The sequence below is a fragment of the Thermobia domestica genome, chromosome 9 (genome assembly GCF_964235325.1).
Source record: "Thermobia domestica chromosome 9, izTheDome1.hap1.1, whole genome shotgun sequence".
Lineage (NCBI taxonomy): Eukaryota > Metazoa > Arthropoda > Insecta > Zygentoma > Lepismatidae > Thermobia > Thermobia domestica.
Genome location: NC_137462.1, coordinates 69,645,534 through 69,663,224, shown reverse-complemented (window position 1 = coordinate 69,663,224; position 17,691 = coordinate 69,645,534). Strand labels below are relative to the sequence as shown.

The following is a 17,691-nucleotide window of genomic DNA, read 5'->3' as shown; positions in this document are numbered from 1 at the left end:
TAGTCATATTTCGATTATTTTGTTGGAAAATGACTCAAGCATTGTAATGCTATTTCAGATTCAGTATTTGCAAACTTCAACTGTGACTAAAATTGCAAAAATTTAAATGTTAACTATTGGTTTGAACTTTCCTTTCTTGGTTAGCTTTAGAAAGCTTTGAACGAATTCTACGGAAATATCGACCTTTCTCCATCCACTGAATTATTAATTTGATTATTCTGTAAGTCAGTCTGTCTCCGTAAAAAGCCACATAATTGAACAAGTTAAAGCACATTGATTATTAATTTATCATAAAGATCAAATATAATTTGTTTGTTTTCTTTACCTGGAAATACTTCGCGATTCACGACAAATATATGGTAGATTCCTACTATTTTCTTATGTAAAAGAAAAAGGTTCACAAATACCAAACTGTGTACGGTTACTTCCTGCAGTTTTATGTCGGGTTCTTTCTTCCTGAAAATAAATATGTCTAAAATAATCCTTACAACGGATCTATTAAGTGATAAATCATTATTATTTTTGTATTGTTATAATTAGGACAATCAACTTTATGCTTTATTTAGCTGTATACGTATTATGCTTTATTATGCTTTCTTTCTAAATTATGCCGTAAGAGCCTGCCTTACTAAAAATAAGACAAAATTTACCATTTTCTTTTACTTGTTTTTCATAAGTAAAAGGAGATAATGAAATGACAATGCCGAAATGAAATACCACAATCATAGATAATATTATTCTACAACAGAGAAATATGAACCTGAAGAATTTTGAGTGTTGCCATCCACAGAAATTACAGTGTTGCCAGAATAAGAACGCCCCGAAAATCTAAGTTAAAGCAGCGACTATAGAAACGGACCCAACTGTATTTGGTTACGCATCATATTCTTTTGGTTTCCTGTGAACTTTTTTAAAATAATAGTTGTATTTTGTTTGTAATAAACAAAATACTTTTAAAATATTGTTATTAAAACTAAATAATAATGTATTTAAAAAATAGTTCACAGTAAACCAAAACAACATGATATGTAACCAAACGCAGTTGAGATCGTTCCTCTAGTCACTTCCTTAACTTAGATTTTAGGGGCGTTGTTATTTTCGAAACACTGTAAATTCTATGGATGACAACATTGAAAATTCTTTAAGTTCATATTTTCTGTTGTAGAATAACATTATCAATGATTGTGGTAAATTGCATTTCATTATCTCCTTTCGCTTATGAATAAAGCAGCAAAAGAAAAATGGCACATTTTTAGTATAACAGGCTCTTATAAGCTGTTCCATGAATTATACTTCACTCTTACCCATTTCTATTACATATTTATTTCATTTTACACGCTTTTATTAACAAGCATTAAAAATGTACATGAAACAATTAACTTTTCCAACTAAGAATTCAAATAAATTGCACTTAAAATGTCAACATAAATAGAGAGTACAAATATCATATTTGGAAACAAAAGTTTTATTGTCATTGTTTAACCTTCATCCTCGCTATCGCTGATAGTGTCAGTGTTTTCGTTAGCTCCCCTATTAAATGCAAGCCGCAAGTGAGTTTCAAGGTTTTTATTTATTTATTTATTTATTTATTTACATAAACGAAGATCTGCTTAGGTTTAAAAGTCAATTTAGAGTGGAGAAGCTCCTTTCAACTGAAGCACTAGAATGAGGCGCGGTTACTGCTTTCATGGTCAAGGTACTCAAATTGGGCATCTTATCCAGGTATTTCCTCCAAAAAGAAAAGGAAGAAACTGAAGTAATTTCGTCTTGAAGAATTACACGATACATGCACAATTCTTTCAAAGGTATATCCATATCCGCCTGAGAGAAACGCTTTAATTCTGTCGGCAGACCTTCTGCAGACATATTTGGATTTACGCGGATGGGATTCAGACACTGAACATGTTTCCAAAATTTTTTAACAACATGGTGTTCACTCATATAACCTGCAAGCTTTATGCACTGCACACTAGAAGTTTCAAGAATTTCATGAAATGATGAAAGAATAAGCCGTACTTGACTTTCATGCTTACTATGAGCTAAAACTTTTATCTCCTTACAGACGGCATCTGTAATTTTACCTGTGGTATTAAGCTGGAATGTTCTTCACCTCCAATTAGTTCCTAGAGATTTGTCTCAGCAGAACTTCCTTCTTCATCTTCGTCTTCTATCCACTTCTGCAATGTGCTGTAATAAGCATTCTGAAATTTTCCTGCCTGGAGCCATGTCCCAACGGGTTATCACTGGCACTGGAGGCAAACTGGTGATCTTTTCTGATTCCCACAAGAGGTTCAACAGCCTTTCCCGTCTGGCTTTTTTTGTAAACAAAGCTGATTTAACTGATGCGATAAAAGTATCAGCTACTTTCAGACTATTTCTAATCTCTTCTGCATATAAGTGGAGGACATGTGCCCAGCAAATAGAATACATTAATCTAGGAGCAACTGCCGCTAAGTGCATAGCAGCGCTTTTGATGTATGGGTCATTATCAGATATTATTAGAACTACAAACTGCCTTCTATTAACACCAATATCACGTAATGTGTCGAGTAGAGTGTCTACTATCACATCTGGGTTGCATCGTTGCACTATTTGTGTTCTGATCAGAAAAAAAAAAACATTCATTAGATTCACTAAGTGGACGGACAAGAACATTTATAACTTTACGGTTTTTAATGTCAGTAGTTTCATCAACGACCCCAGAAATAGCCTTTCCTTCACACTTCGATTTTGTTTTATTCAGATCATCATCAGCACAACTACGTACATATTTTCTTAATGTACTTTCACTACGGGCTGTTATAATTATAGTAGATGATTGAATCCAATTTTTGAACTCTTCATTCCTAAAAACGTGAAAAGGGATATCAGCTGCAGCAAACGCTGTAACCATATTCTTGGTGGTCTCTTGATTGGTGCTCATACACTGCAACAGTTGAGGAAGAGTGGTGACCAAAATATTGTCGTTGCTTCCTGCTTCACCCTCATTTTGTGTAATTTTCCTTAAGTGCTGTTTCGAAGAAGAAACATGTAGTACACTTCTTATATTTAATGATTTCAGAACTAAAAGTACAACATAGATTACCGGACCGCCTCAACTGACTGAAATGGTCAATTGGAAATTCTCTTACTCTCTGAGATGTATATACATGTACTTTTGATTTTGGCATCCTGGAATAAACACAACCAATCTTGTCTGCCTTTTAACATAAAGTGAGGACACACACACACAAATCCTTCTGAGTGAAGGTGCGGAAAGAGGAGGAGGAATTTGAACTTTTCATTGTTACACGTAAAGGTAATTGGCAGTAGATTTCCATTGTTTGCGGCATTGATAACAGCCTTTGTTGATCTTTTTTTTTCTTTGACAAAATATATTAACATATTTTTCTTTGCTGTACACGTACATAGGGTTCTGGAATAAAAAGCATTAACCATTATGTTTTATGTTTTATTTTTGTAAATTATGCTTTATTATGTTTATAAGGTTAGCAAATTTGGTTATGTAAAGTGGCCAAAATCATAGATATAGTACCAACCATAGGTAGGGTTGCCATATGTCCGTATTTTGTACGGACTGTTTGTATTTTTGGATCCGTGTCCGTGTCCGTATCGTACAAAGCATGAAATAGGAAAATGTCCGCATTTGACAGTTTGTGGAACTGCCTGAAAATTTCCGAGCCGAGGATCGCTAAAATCTCTGGCGAAAACAACTGTGTTTTCATCATATAACTTATATTTTAGTTACTGTTCATAAAGTAGATTAGTTTTTTTAAAAAAATATGTCTCAGTTTTCCATTCTAGGATTCGTTTGGCTAGATTTACATACATAATCTAATGGCATGATTTATTATATTTGTGTTAATAAAAAAATATATAAAACAGGTTAGTTTCCAATAGTGTTTTAAGTATTACAGTAAACAATTGTGATAACCTAAAAAAGGTGATTTTTAGGTAAGTAATTTCAAAATATTTATTTTGTGTTTTGACACCGTACCTTTCATGGGTTGTCATTTTAAGGCTTGTCCGTATTTTGAATCAAAAAATTATGGTAACCCTAACCATAGGTGGAAAATTCTATTATGCTTTTACAGCTTTTTATGCTTTATGGTTATCCTAGTTATAATCTTCTTCAACACACTTAGGAATGAAAGCCCTTTCCTAACGAATACTAAGAAATAGAAACAATGCTAAGTTAATTCCAGTAATTCAAGAAATTTCGAATATAGTTGGTCAATGATTCTCGAAGCCTATAATTAACAATACATACGCGTACTTCTTTTACAGATATTCATTTACACATTCAGGAAGCCATGAGCGCTTAAATCGTCTCACTTTTCGACGATAGTTTATGGAGTCCAAGAATACTGCAAGTACAGGAAATAGGTACGTATAAAGTGCGATATTTAATATATATATATATATATATATATATATATATATATATATATATATATATATATATATATATATATATATATATATATATATATATATGATTATACAGATACAGGGTACCTACTGATACTTTAAATACTAAAAATACTGAAAATGTATTAGAAATTAATATGTAATACTCGATAAATGTAAAAATTTCCCTTGAGACCCTTCAAGAAGGCGGCCTCATCACCTGGGTGTAGATGATTATAGGATTAACTGGTCAACCAATGAAAAGTTGATAGTTCGCAGAAAAAAATGGACAGCATTTACACAAACCAAAAAGCTCACGTCCCATTAATCATGGTCTCACGGATGGGAAACGAAATGACGCATGTGCCTGCAAGCGATCGGGAGTTACTTTGACCATCAACCTTCAGTAATATAGGTACGTTGTGCACACACAGCAGACATACACGTAGCTTGTCCAGTGTCGAAGAGAAATGGAGGTATCGAAGCAGTTTGTTCGCATATGTTTGATATATGCCTTTAAAGTGGGCCTGTCACATGAAGTCGCCGCATATGTCAGGCATTTGGGAAGAACGCCGTGAAAGAACGCAAGCATTGGTTCCAAAAATTTAGTTCGGGAGATGTGGGGCTTTTGGGTGAACCTCGCAGCGGACGACCACATGTGTTAGATGACAAGGTCCTGAAAGCAGCCATCGAGGAAGACAGTGGTCTAACGTGTGATGGACTTGCGGAAAGGTTCCACATTTCCGCTGAAACAGTCATACTACAGCTGCATGGAATAGGGAACTCATACAAGTTAAGCAACTGGGTAGCCCACACTATCATGGGCGCCCGAAGAAAATTTTCTAGAGGGGGCTCATCTCTGGTTGCTATATTATGTTTGGTACTTTTTATTTGTATTATGAAAATCTTAAGAAATTTAATACATTTTCGTGAGCCAGGGAGGCCCGGGCCCCACCCTGCCTCCCCTTCGCGTGCCATGCACACTATGTAGATAGCCAATTAGGAACAACAAGTGGCAACCTGTTCGTCCTTCCTTACTCGGCACCTGGACACACCCGTCTTTGATCTCTTGCTCACTGATGACGAAAAGTGGGCCCCCCTATGACACTCCCAAGCGTATCAGACATTGCTTATTCGCCACGTGTCGCTGTTTCTCACACCTCAAGACCACCTCTGCACCCATGAAAGGTTATGGTCTCTGTATAGTGGAATTGTCGGCAAGTGGTGCATTACTAGCTCCTTCCACATGGTCAGATCATTACTGCTGCTGACCTCTACTCTCAGCAGTTGCAAAGAGTGCGCCGTTCATTGCGGCAGTAGGAGCCGGAATGGTGAATCATAAGGGTGTGTTGGTCTTCCCACAAACAATGCCAAATTATATGTGACAGAGAGGACTGGCGGTACCCTGGAGCAACTTGGCTGAGAGACACTATGCCATGCAACATATTCACCGGACCTTGCGCCTTGTGGCACCTGTTTCATTCCCTGGACAATCACCTCCGTGGGAGTTTTAGCAAATGAGGGAGACCTGCGGAACGCACTCATAGACTTCTTTGCATCTAGGACCGCCGATTTTTATCACCAGGGAGGAAAGTTAGCAAAAAGTGTTGGATACTGATGAAGATTACTTCGAAACCTAAATGTGCATACCGTTTATTATATTGCTCTTCGTTTATCACTGCTCTAGAACGGCAAAAACTCTTCTGGTTAACTTGCAAAATGTTATCTTTTAACTTCATCTAAATGTGTAAGCATGAGCATTATATATGCTACTCTTTGATATTTGTGATTAAATAGTCATCTACTTAACAATGTTTCTGTACCAAATGTAAATCGAATTAAAATAAAACTAAATATATATACGGTGAACCAGATGAAGAAAGGATTAACTGTGAGAGATGAATGGAGGCTGAAACACAAAGGTGAGTGTGGATTGGGGCAGGTATTCTTTAAAAAATAAGATCCAGAAACACTTGCTCTTGTTTCTCTAAAGATTTTAACCCACTAATTTCTGTGTATTCTTTCTATTATAATATTTCAACATATAACACAAATTGTTAAATATCACAACATTCAGTCGTACGGGGCACTCGCTTTTCCTTAGTTCACCATATTGCAATGGAAACTTTTCTAGAACACTGGAAAACCTTTGGATATGGATATCCAAGTACATTCCAGTAGACACCTTGAGATAGGACAGTATTATGTTAAAAGTTTTTCTTTCATTGCACTCTTATGCTGTAGTAGAGGTCTGCACGGGCTAGGGCCTATAAAGCATAGAACACTTCGGGTTCGGCCCGAGCTCGGGCCGTAAATTTTTAAAAACCCAACCATATTTCGCGGGCCTTTTCGGGCCTAACTTGTAAATATACTGTACAACGACATTATCGGACCATTCTTCCTGGAGAACTTTTAAAGCACATCTAAATTTGTAACTTGAGACGCCCACACTAAAAGTCTGATTACCATTATGCAATTGAGATAAAGCTAACTGTGTACTGGAGAGAAAACTATAAGTAACAGAAATATTCTAGGCTTATCTGTGAGTGAAAATTTGAGCAGCCAGAGTGTGGATTCCATTTTTTTCCTTCAATCAACAATGACTGCTTTGAGGACTATCTGAATTAGTTCAGTACACACTCAATTGCATACGAATTTGCACACTTCGACATTTTGTTTTAAATATTTGGAGTATTCATTTCGAGTTGGACATTTCATGAGAATTCATATAAATTAAATTAAATATTTAGTTTAACGTCCTACGTTTATGTACCAAGGCCAAGGGAGACGGAATTTATATAAATTACCATTTCCTTTAGAAAATTTATATAGTAAGTAAGCAGGCTCGTAGCCAGCCCGAGAATCCAGGGAAGTACCGTTATAAGTAAGGGGGCAATTCAACTATATTCGTTCATTTGCAAGCCAACCTCGAAAATTTTAGGGGGAAGATAGATAAAAATTTAGGGGGCTAGTAAAAATTTAGGGGGGGCGGGCCTCTCTTGTGACCATTGTACTAGCTTACTGTCTCAGCTTTCGCTACGTGAATACCATAGTTAAAGAATTTATAAAGGGTAGCTTCAATGAAAATAGCCCAGCCGCGTAGACAAGCAATTGTGGGTAATTCCGAGTAATTCTGGGTGACGCCAGTATGCTGCTCGATGTGCAGTTGTTTAATATGTTGGTAAGCTTGTGTTTACAATTTCCTACGCTTTTTGACTGGTATTTGGTATTACCACGCCGGGCTACTACTTATGTGGGCTACCTTGTACTTCCATAAGTGATTTGGAATTTCTTAGAAGAGTGTTTGCTTATTGAAGTTTAGCTTCCCTTTTCAGTATCGAGGTTACATGAGACGTGGACCTGCACTTTCAGAGGAATCCGAACCATCGTAAGATGTTCAAATTTCAAGATACCGCAGCGGGAATCGAATCCTCAACCGCGTATGCCAAAGATACGTGCGCTATGAACTATGTATGCTAGCGAGGGAGTGCCAAGAATGTTACAACATAATGAAAATGTATTAGTGTGTTAGTAGAAGTACTGAAAAAATTAATGATTCTTAAGTATTGTCCATAACTTCTTCTTCTTTTCAGTATACCTCGATAGCAGAATACATCTTCACCATTTCTTCATCACTCTGAACTTCTCCGACTATCAACTGAAATGGCTGCAGCTATTTTTTTTTTCATTAACAATATCAAGACAAACTTTGTGGCGGGCTGGCGGTATGCGTTTGCGTAGAATGGAACCACACAAGAGAGTTTAGTAATTAACCATAACACTCCCAATTGGTCAACAAAGTTTCTGCAAATCACCAATTATAACTCGAGCGGAAAAGTTATAAACTAGAACAGAAACTCAGCTAAAAACCAATCTAAAGATCTAAATTTTACAAGGTACCGTTGGCCTCGGCCAAGACTTAACTTCTAATAAAGAGGATGGAATTTTGTTATCTCAACGAAAGTTTGATAACTACCAACCCCTTGGGATATCACTTGAAAACAAAACTCAGAAGTACAGTAACTTGCAGTAAGTCTTCAGTTTATTGGTCCTAATGATATTACAAGTCCACGACGTGGGGCTTTATGTGTAACTAAATGTCTATATAAAATGTTTGTAAAACTTACTTGACAAGATCCAATCTCTAAATACTTTCACAGAGAATAACTCACTCACTCAAAACAAAACTTCACTAGATTTGGAGGGCACGAGTCAGTCCTAGTAGAAGGTTTAGGTGCACAGGTGTAACTATTTGATCTACCGGTGTGTTTAAGGCCAGCTAAGCTGTCTAAACACACATCAAATAGGGGAGTTTAAAAAAGAAAGTTAAGTGTACATGTGTAACTATTTGATTTACCGGAGTGTTTAAGTCCAGCTAGGCAATGAACCTAGAGTCTGTCTAAGCACACATCAAATATGGGAGTTTACTACAGAAGGTTAGGTGTACAGGTGTAACTATTTGATCTACCGGTATGCTAAAAGCCGGCTAGGCAATGAACATAGAATCTGTCTAAACATGCGTCAAATACAAGAGTAACCAAACTTCGACCGTCAACTTCCTAAGCTCGCCAGCAGTTTCTGGGCGCACAGGACCCGGTTGGAGCTAAGCTTGCAGAAGCAATTTCCGAAGTTCAAAGGAGGCAAACCATGACCGTCAGTTTCCTAAGCCGAGCAGCAATTACGGGCAGACTCCTGGCTGTGGCCAGGCTTTCAAAAACAGATTGCCAAGTTAGCTACTAGGAGAAGGTATGGATGGCAACTAAGAGAGTAGGGAGGCTTTCGGGGAACCCGACAGAGTGACAGGCAGAGTGACGGCGCGGATTACTAGAAACTACTCGGAAATGCTGGGCTAGGTCGTACATAAGACATTGCGGACTCCGTCTAGGTAGTACGACCTTGAGGGGTCTCAGGATGACAGCGAACAAATTCGATGAACGAGCTTAAAACCGGACATTTTAGGGTGTTCGTTGGGCTACGCAGTCGGCACCAATTTAGTGTCGGGCGCATAGATGTAAAGTGTGGAGACATTGCACTAAGACCGTGACATCAAAGGTTGGACATGCGTGCTAGTCTGAAAGTTCCCCGGGGAGGAATCAAGAAGTAGTCGCCAGCCTAAAAAAGAAGCTGATTGGTTTGCGCACGACAATAAGAGCAAAGTAGATTGAGAAAATTTTTTCTCCGTGGGCGGAGAGAGTAGTAATTGGAACACATCATGCTTTTAACATCAAGATTGGTTTACAACAAGGTCCCTGGGTGGTGCTAAATAAGAAGAAAATATTCTGTTTTTGCGCATGCGTGTATCTGTGTGCAAACTCTATTCCATGTTTTTGTGTGTGTTACCCACAAACTCTGGCAAAATGTTTTACATCGAGATTTACAATAATCATACATAGTTTCATTTGAAAATATAAAACATGAAATATTGTATATATGTTTGTACCAAAGATCTTATAATTAATCTTAAAAACATGCTGTTCAAACATATATAAATATGTGGAGTTTGAGGACAGAAAAACAATCTACTTATAAGAAGTAAAAACGAAATGATTTTAAACACACAGATTATATGGACTTCTTTCAAAGTCTTCTACTCTTAATAACGATAATTGTAATAATAATAATATAACTCATGGTAAGATTAAACATATACATAGAGTTGTGTAACACAGACATCTCCCTGGTACAGAGGGATGTTATTATTTACCTGAGAGTCGAACTCTAATGTCAAGCAAGGAAAGATGAGCAGCTAGAACCGGGAAGACGATTAAACTTTTGTTCTGGCTAACAGAACAAAACACTCAACACGAATTTGTATTTTAAAAGAAGTAAAAGAAATACTACTTCAGTTGCAGTAACAAAATGCGAAAGTGAAAAATAAGCAAAAATTAATCTGCGAATTTCCAGACACTACAGTCTTTCCTTCCAGGGAGAGAAAAATTTTTGCCTACTAACTACAATCTAAATTTTAACGAGTTTTGGTACAGCGAGTACTGTCTGATTAAGATTAGGTGAATCATAACCTTGCGATACCTCATTATTTCACCAGAAGGAGCTCGATAAGTAACACTGCTAAGTGGGCTGTTTCATTCTATATCTGAATTGATTGTTGGTTTGAAACATATAGTTATAATGCAAGCAAAGTTACACCATTTGTCTCTATGTCTACAACAATTAAACTTTAAACTACAATATACACAAAGAAATGTTAAAAGAGTAAACATGATTATATAAGTCAGAATAAGAAAATACATGATTACTTTGTGTCATTTGCCATTCTTGCTAATTAATTAATCTTTTAATATCTTCAACACGATTGCTGGCATATTGCAAATTGCTAAATTTATGAATAATATGATTTAAAGGCAAAGTAAATTCCATATCCTTAATCTTAAGCTTTGAGTTCGAAAATATGCAACAATCTCTGCTACCATTTAGTCGTGGAAGCAAATCTTTACTTGTATTGTTAGGGACATATATTTCTTCAGAACAGATCAAACAATTTGGACCATATGATTTAGTTTTTGTCTAATGTCAATTTACCAGTCTTGTGAATCAAAACTGTTTTTGACACATCATTTCCACACACTATCGTTAATTTTTCAAGGAATGGCGAGGCTAATAGCGATTCATTATTGTGTAACGAAATCCACCAAATATTCCTTAACTGTACAATACGTCGATTACTATCTGCAGGAAATGATTTAACAAAATCAATATGAACATAACAAGTTTCACTTCACATTCTTCATTACTATGTGTAGGTTGCAATAGAAATGTTTACACATCGTTGGAAAAGGAGTTAATGCTTTACAAGCATTAAACATATTTTCATCAATTCTTCCATAGTATTGTTTAGATACTATAATAATCAAATAAGGATTCTGAGGTTGTATAAAGAAATACTTATCTTTAAGCACAGTAGGAAATGGTATTAACTTGTACATATTAAACCTTTATCCACCAGACCACTAACTACATAAATAAGAATTTTATGATTAATAAACACATAGAGATCGACAATTTTTAATAATGTATAACTTATTGAAGACCCAGGTGAAATGGGTAATGACATACCTTGTAGAATCACAGAGGCACTTAATTTAAAATGTTCTACTATCTCTTTAGGAGTAATGACATGAGGAGATAAAATACCAGATTATGCTTTTAAAATGGATTGCAACAAAATTTTATATGCAATGTCTAATTCATCTAACATAAGTAAAATAGAATGTAGATAGTTGTCGCATTCGACCTTCACTTCAAGTTCATTTATTGACTGCATAATTGTTTGACTACGAGCATTGATTTCTCTTTTCACATCTTCCAAAACTTTTTCTAAAACTTTTTTCTTACGTTCAATAGACAACACAGTATTAATAGTTTTCAAAGTTGCTTTAAGAATAGTCATTGATTCTTTAGTTAACTTAAAAGCATTTGATTGCCCATTCTCTAATTTACTACTTTGCTCTGTATAGCAATTAGCATATTGAGAATCTAAAGTACAAACAACATTTCCAATATTTTACCAACAAAATAAAATATTCCTCTTTTGTTTCTCGCCTTCGTTTTAAGAATTTGATTTATGACTGAATTTCTTCGCTCAACCTTGTGGAGTTTTCGTATGATTACATTTAATAGAGGTTCTCAATGAGAGTAACCAGAACATAACTAATAAAGATTTTTAGTAACATAATCAAGCAAGCAGACAAGGAGAGAAGATCTCTAATGAGGCTGCGAACAAAAATGGAAACTGCATTACCCACAAAAAATAATTTTAACCAATTAGCCTGAACTCCAAGAAATTTTTTCTTTCAATTGCACAATTAACACCTCTAACTTTAGCTACTTAGTACGGACCGATCCACTGTGATACTAAATTCTTTGATCGTCCTCTTCTAACACACTTATATTTAAGCAAAACTTGATCTACTTTAAACTATTGTTCTCTATGAAAGACGACCTTATCATGTTGTTCTTTGTTCTTAACCTTATCTTGTTTGAAATTTGATTAGCTAACTCGTAACTGTTTTGAAGCTTCTCCCTTAGTCTTGACATAATTATCATACGCTTAATTTATGTCGTTTGTCTGTTTCGAAAATGTGCCAGGGATGTTAACCATCCGGCCAAACATCAACTCGTGTGGTGTATAATTAGTTACTGTATGCGGAGTTGTATTGTAAGCAAAAGCAGTGTATGTGAACCAGACATCCCAGTCAAATTGTTTTTCTGCAGAAATACCTCAAATACGCAGTAAGAGATCTATTAACTCTTTCCACAAAGTTGGTTTGAGGGTGGAAAGCACTAGAATGTAGTACAGTAAAACCTGTCTTCAACGGACCCTTTATTAAACGGAAAACTGTCTAAAACGGAAATATTTCACGGTCCCATCAATTTTGGAGAACAAAACGTGTAAAAGTCCCTTCATTAAGCGGAAACTGTGTTACGCGGACAACGGAAAGAAAAATAAACATTTAACGGAAAATTCTGAGTTCCGGACTACAGCGTTTAGAAGATGTTTAGACATTTTGTGAGACATATACATTACAATGTCTGCGATAAAATGTTAGTTCTTTTGTTAAATATTTCTGGACGGTGTTTACCTTCCCCAACCACTACTCATATTCACCCCCACAAATTGTCCTTAATCCCCGCAACTTAATCAAAAATCATACGGAATGTCGGAAAGAAGAAAACGAGATAGAGGAAGAAGAGGAATACGATTCCGAGTTCGAAGAAGGGTAGAATAAATACATATCAAGATGCTCTCAGAAGTTTAAAGGAACTGAAAAATTTGTCTTACGGAAAAGTGATTCTGATTCACTTAGTATAATTTCTCAGGCTAAAGTGTATGCGGAAAGTCAAGCAGCCAAGCAGCAATGTACACAGAAAACCCTGCTTAGCTATTAGAAAAATAAAGAAAACGTGTGCATAGTATATTTTGTATTAATTTTAATTTTTTTGTGTATTTATTCGTAGAAGAAAGAAGTACTGTAATCGAACAATGTACGTACAGCAATATATTTTCTCAGTATACCCCTTTATAGGCATGTATTTTTTTTTTAAAAAAAAGGCAAGGTCTACCTCCACTAAGCGGAAACCTGACTTTAACGGAAATTTTTGCAAGTCCCGCTCGATTCCGCTAAAGACAGGTTTCATTGTATCTTAACTTGGAACATGCGACACATTTTCTTGAAGGCATCGCTCATAAAATTACTATCCTGATCGATTAAGATGCTTTGGGATACACCGAATGCACAAACGAATTTTGTAACAAAGGCTTCCGCAACGGTTTCGGCATCTTGTTCAATGGTTACTTAATATTTTGATAGTTCCTCTTGACATGTTAAGATGTATTTGTTACCGAGAGAACTCCCAGAAAACAGCCCCACAATATCTAATGCGCATTTCTCTAAAACTACATTACCATGGGAAGTTTGACATTAGGCTACATGAGTGTTCATTGGACACGACTCATTTCTTGATATATTCTTCAATGTCGGTATTTAGTCTTTTCCATGATTTCGGAACGATATTATTTCCCTAAGTATTTAGTTTTGGATATAGTTAGATGGATACCTTGGTGTACAGCGGTAGGAAAGTTGTGAAACTTTAAGAATCCTATCTCGTTTCTTCATCAAGGGGAGAAGTTTGTCCTTCTGGATTTAAATAAGCAATACGACTCAATGCATTCGCATTGGTGTTACGGACTCCGGCTCTGTAAACAATTTTATAATTATATCCCTCTAATTTGATTCTCCATTCTAAAAGACGACTACTAGAGTATTTCACACTAAAACACCCAAAGCAAAGGTTTATGATCTATCACAAATTTGGTTTCTTTTTCAAAGATGTATCGGCTAAATACTTTGCCTGCCGGAACTATCAGAAGTAATTCACGTACGGTTGTGGAATCATTTCTTTCCTCATGATTGAGGGTACGTCTAGCGTATGCGATTGGTATGTCCTAGCCAATTTGGCCCTGAGACAAGATGGCTCCAATCTCAACCTCTGGGGCGTTGCAGGTAACAACGAAGGGACAATTCATGTCAGAATATTGAATAAGAGGAGGTGATGTCAATTTTTCCTTCAAAGTTTGAAAAGCTAGTTCTAACTTGGTTCCCCAATTGAATGGAATATCTTTCTTGAGCAAAAGTTGAGAGGTTTGGCTATATTGCTCTAAACTTCGATAAATCTACGGTAGTAAGAACTTAATCCTAAAAATTCATCGCTGCTTTTGCGGTATGTCGGCGCTATGCGTTTGCGTAGACCGCCACCCACACACTAGAGTTTTGTAATTAACCAGAATACTCCCAATTGGCCATTAAAGTTTCTGCAAATCACCAATTATAACTCGAGCGAAAAGTTATAAACTAGAACAGAAACTCAGCTAAAAACCAATCTGAAGATCTAAATTTTACAAGGTAGCGTTGGCCTCGGCCAAGACTTAACTTCTAATAAAGAGGATGGAATTCGTTATCTCGACGAAAGTTTGATAACTACCAACCCCTTGGGATATCACTTGAGAGCAAAACTCAGAAGTACAGTTCCTTGCAGTAACCCTCCAGTTTATTGATCCTAATGATATTACAATCCACGACGTGAGGCTTTATGTGTAACTAAATGTCTATAGAAAATTTTTGTAAAAACTTACCTAACAAGTTCCAATCTCTAAATACTTTCACGGAGAATACGTTTCACAAATAAAACAAAACTTCACTAGATTTGGAGGGCACGAGTCAGTCCTAGTAGAATGTTTAGGCGCACAGGTATAACTATTTGATCTACCGGCGTGTTTAAGGCCAGCTAAGCTGTCTATCAAATAGGGGAGTTTACCAGAGAAGGTTAAGTGTACATGTGTAACTATTTGATTTACCGGAGTGTTTAAGGCCAGCTAGGCACTGAATTAGAGTCTATCTAAGCACACATCAAATATGGGAGTTTACCAGAGAAGGTTAGATGTACAGGTGTAACTATTTGATTAACCGGTGTGTTTAAGACCAGCTAGGCAATGAAACTAGAGTCTGCCTACAAACACATCAAATAGGCGAGTAACAAATTTTCGACCGTCAACTTCCTAAGTTTGCCAGAAGTTTCTGGGCCCACAGCTTGCAGAAGCAGATTCCCTAAGTTCGAAGGAGGAAAATTTTGACCGTCAGTTTTCTAAGCTGACCAGCAATTACGGGCAGACCCCTGCCTGTCATCAAGCTTTCAGAAACAGATTACCAAATTAGTCACTGAAACAAGCTATGGTTGGTAACTAACAGAGAAGGGAAGCTTCCGGGATGCCAAGAGAGTGAGGGTACGGATTACTAGAAACTACTCGGAAATTCTGGGCTAGATTGGTCTCAGGAAGACAGCGAACAAATCCGATGAACAAGCTTAAAACCGTGCATTTTAAGGGGCTTGTTGGGCCATGCAGTCGGCACCAGTTTACGTGTCAGGCGCACAGATGTAAAGTGTGGAGACATTGCACTAAGACGGTGACATCAAAGGTTGGACATGCGTTGTAGTCTGAAAGTTCCCCGGGGAGGAATCAAGAAGTAGTCGCCAGCCTGAAAAAGAAGCTGATTGGTTTGCGCACGACACTAAGAGCAAAGTCGATTGAGAAAAGTTCTTCTCCATGGGTGGAGGGAGTAGTGATTGGAACACATCATGCTTGTAACATCAAGATCGGTTTACAACAAGGTCCCTGGGCGCCGCTAAATCAGAAGAAAAGATTCTGTTTGTGCGCATGCGTGTATGTGTGTGTAAACTGTATTCCTTGTATTTGTGTGTACTGCCCCCAAACTCGGGCAAAGTGGTTTACATCGAGATATACAATAATCATACATAGTTTCATTTGAAAATTTAAAACATGAAAGATTTTATATATGATTGTACCAAAAATCTCTTCCTATAATTTATCTTAAAAACATGCTGTTCAAACATATATAAATATGTGCAGTTTGAGTACATAAAAGAATCTTGTTTTTATAAGCAAAAACGAAATGTTTTTAAACACACAGATTATATGGACTTCTTTCTGTCTTCCACCCTTAATAATATTAATACTAATACTACTACTACTACTACTACTAATAATAATAATAATAATAATAATAATAATAATAATAATAATAATAATAATAATAATAATAATAATAATAATATAACTAATGCTAAGATTACACATATAGTGTACATAGAGTTGTGTAACACAAACATCTCTTATTTCCAGAGTAGATATTATTTACCAGAGACTTGAACTCTAATGTCAAGCAGGAGGAAATGAGCAGCTAGAACCGGGAAGACGAGAAGACTTTCGTTCTGGGTGACAGAACTATAACACTCAACACGAATTTGTATTGTAAAAGAAGTAAATGAAATACTACCTAGGTAATTCAGTTGCAGTGACAAAAATGCAAAAAAAGAAAAAAATTAATAAAACTTAATCTGCGAATTTACGGACACTACACTTATAAGTGTAAGAAGAACAAAAAAGTATCTAAATTGATGTATTTTCAAAAATACATCATTAAAGTTTCTTTCTTTTATATTTTTGTAACTAAAGTGAAATTTTGTAATTCACAGACAACCTTTATAAATTAAAAAGTTGTACTCATTAGTTGTGCTACAAGGACATGAGTGCAATTTGTAGCTTTCCATGAACAGGACTATTTAATTTTATTACCATATAATGTTAAACTAAACTTTTTTCAGGAAAGTGACGCAATTATGGCTCCGAATGCAGCAAGTATATTACTATATTTATTGTTAGGTAGCGTAATTGCTAAATGAGATCCATTGTTGAAATTATATGTTACCGTTGAAGAGTATGTCAATACAATACTACGCGTCCTTGTTTTTCTATATTTTCATTTTAAAATACTAAGCTAAATTTTGTTGCACTTACGTACACAATTTGACCACGCATCTCTACCATCCTATTGCCTACGTGCCCTGTACCATTTGTTACATTGGTATTTTTCCACTTTCTCTTTATCCCTAATACACGTAAATAATTAACTGATCGCACATTGTGAAAGATTTAACTTAATTTTTATTATGTTATATTTTCTAAACACATTTTCCATATTTTCGAAGTTCGTATTTTCATTTTTCATAAGTAATTGTAAAGTAAAAAAAGAATTGAACAAATCATCAAGATGATTTCTTTTTTAAAAAATAACAATTTATTAGTAGGTATTCACCAGGTTATGGCATATGCTGATGATGTAAATTTAATAGGGGATGATAGGAGAACAATAGAAAGAAGTCCGGAGATCTTATTAAACGCTTGCA

General features: G+C 35.9%; 1 long non-coding RNA gene across 1 annotated transcript in view; it reads left to right on the top strand.

Annotated features, from left to right (window-relative positions):
* LOC145694017 (uncharacterized) overlaps nucleotides 1-17,008 on the top strand; it is a 36,929-nt gene extending 19,921 nt beyond the window's left edge. Inside the window, exons 2-3 of the long non-coding RNA XR_014132887.1 lie at nucleotides 4,288-4,386; nucleotides 16,628-17,008. This is a non-coding gene — a long non-coding RNA (uncharacterized LOC145694017). The remainder of the gene's footprint in view (nucleotides 1-4,287; nucleotides 4,387-16,627) is intronic.
* The last annotated feature ends 683 nt before the right edge of the window (nucleotides 17,009-17,691 follow it).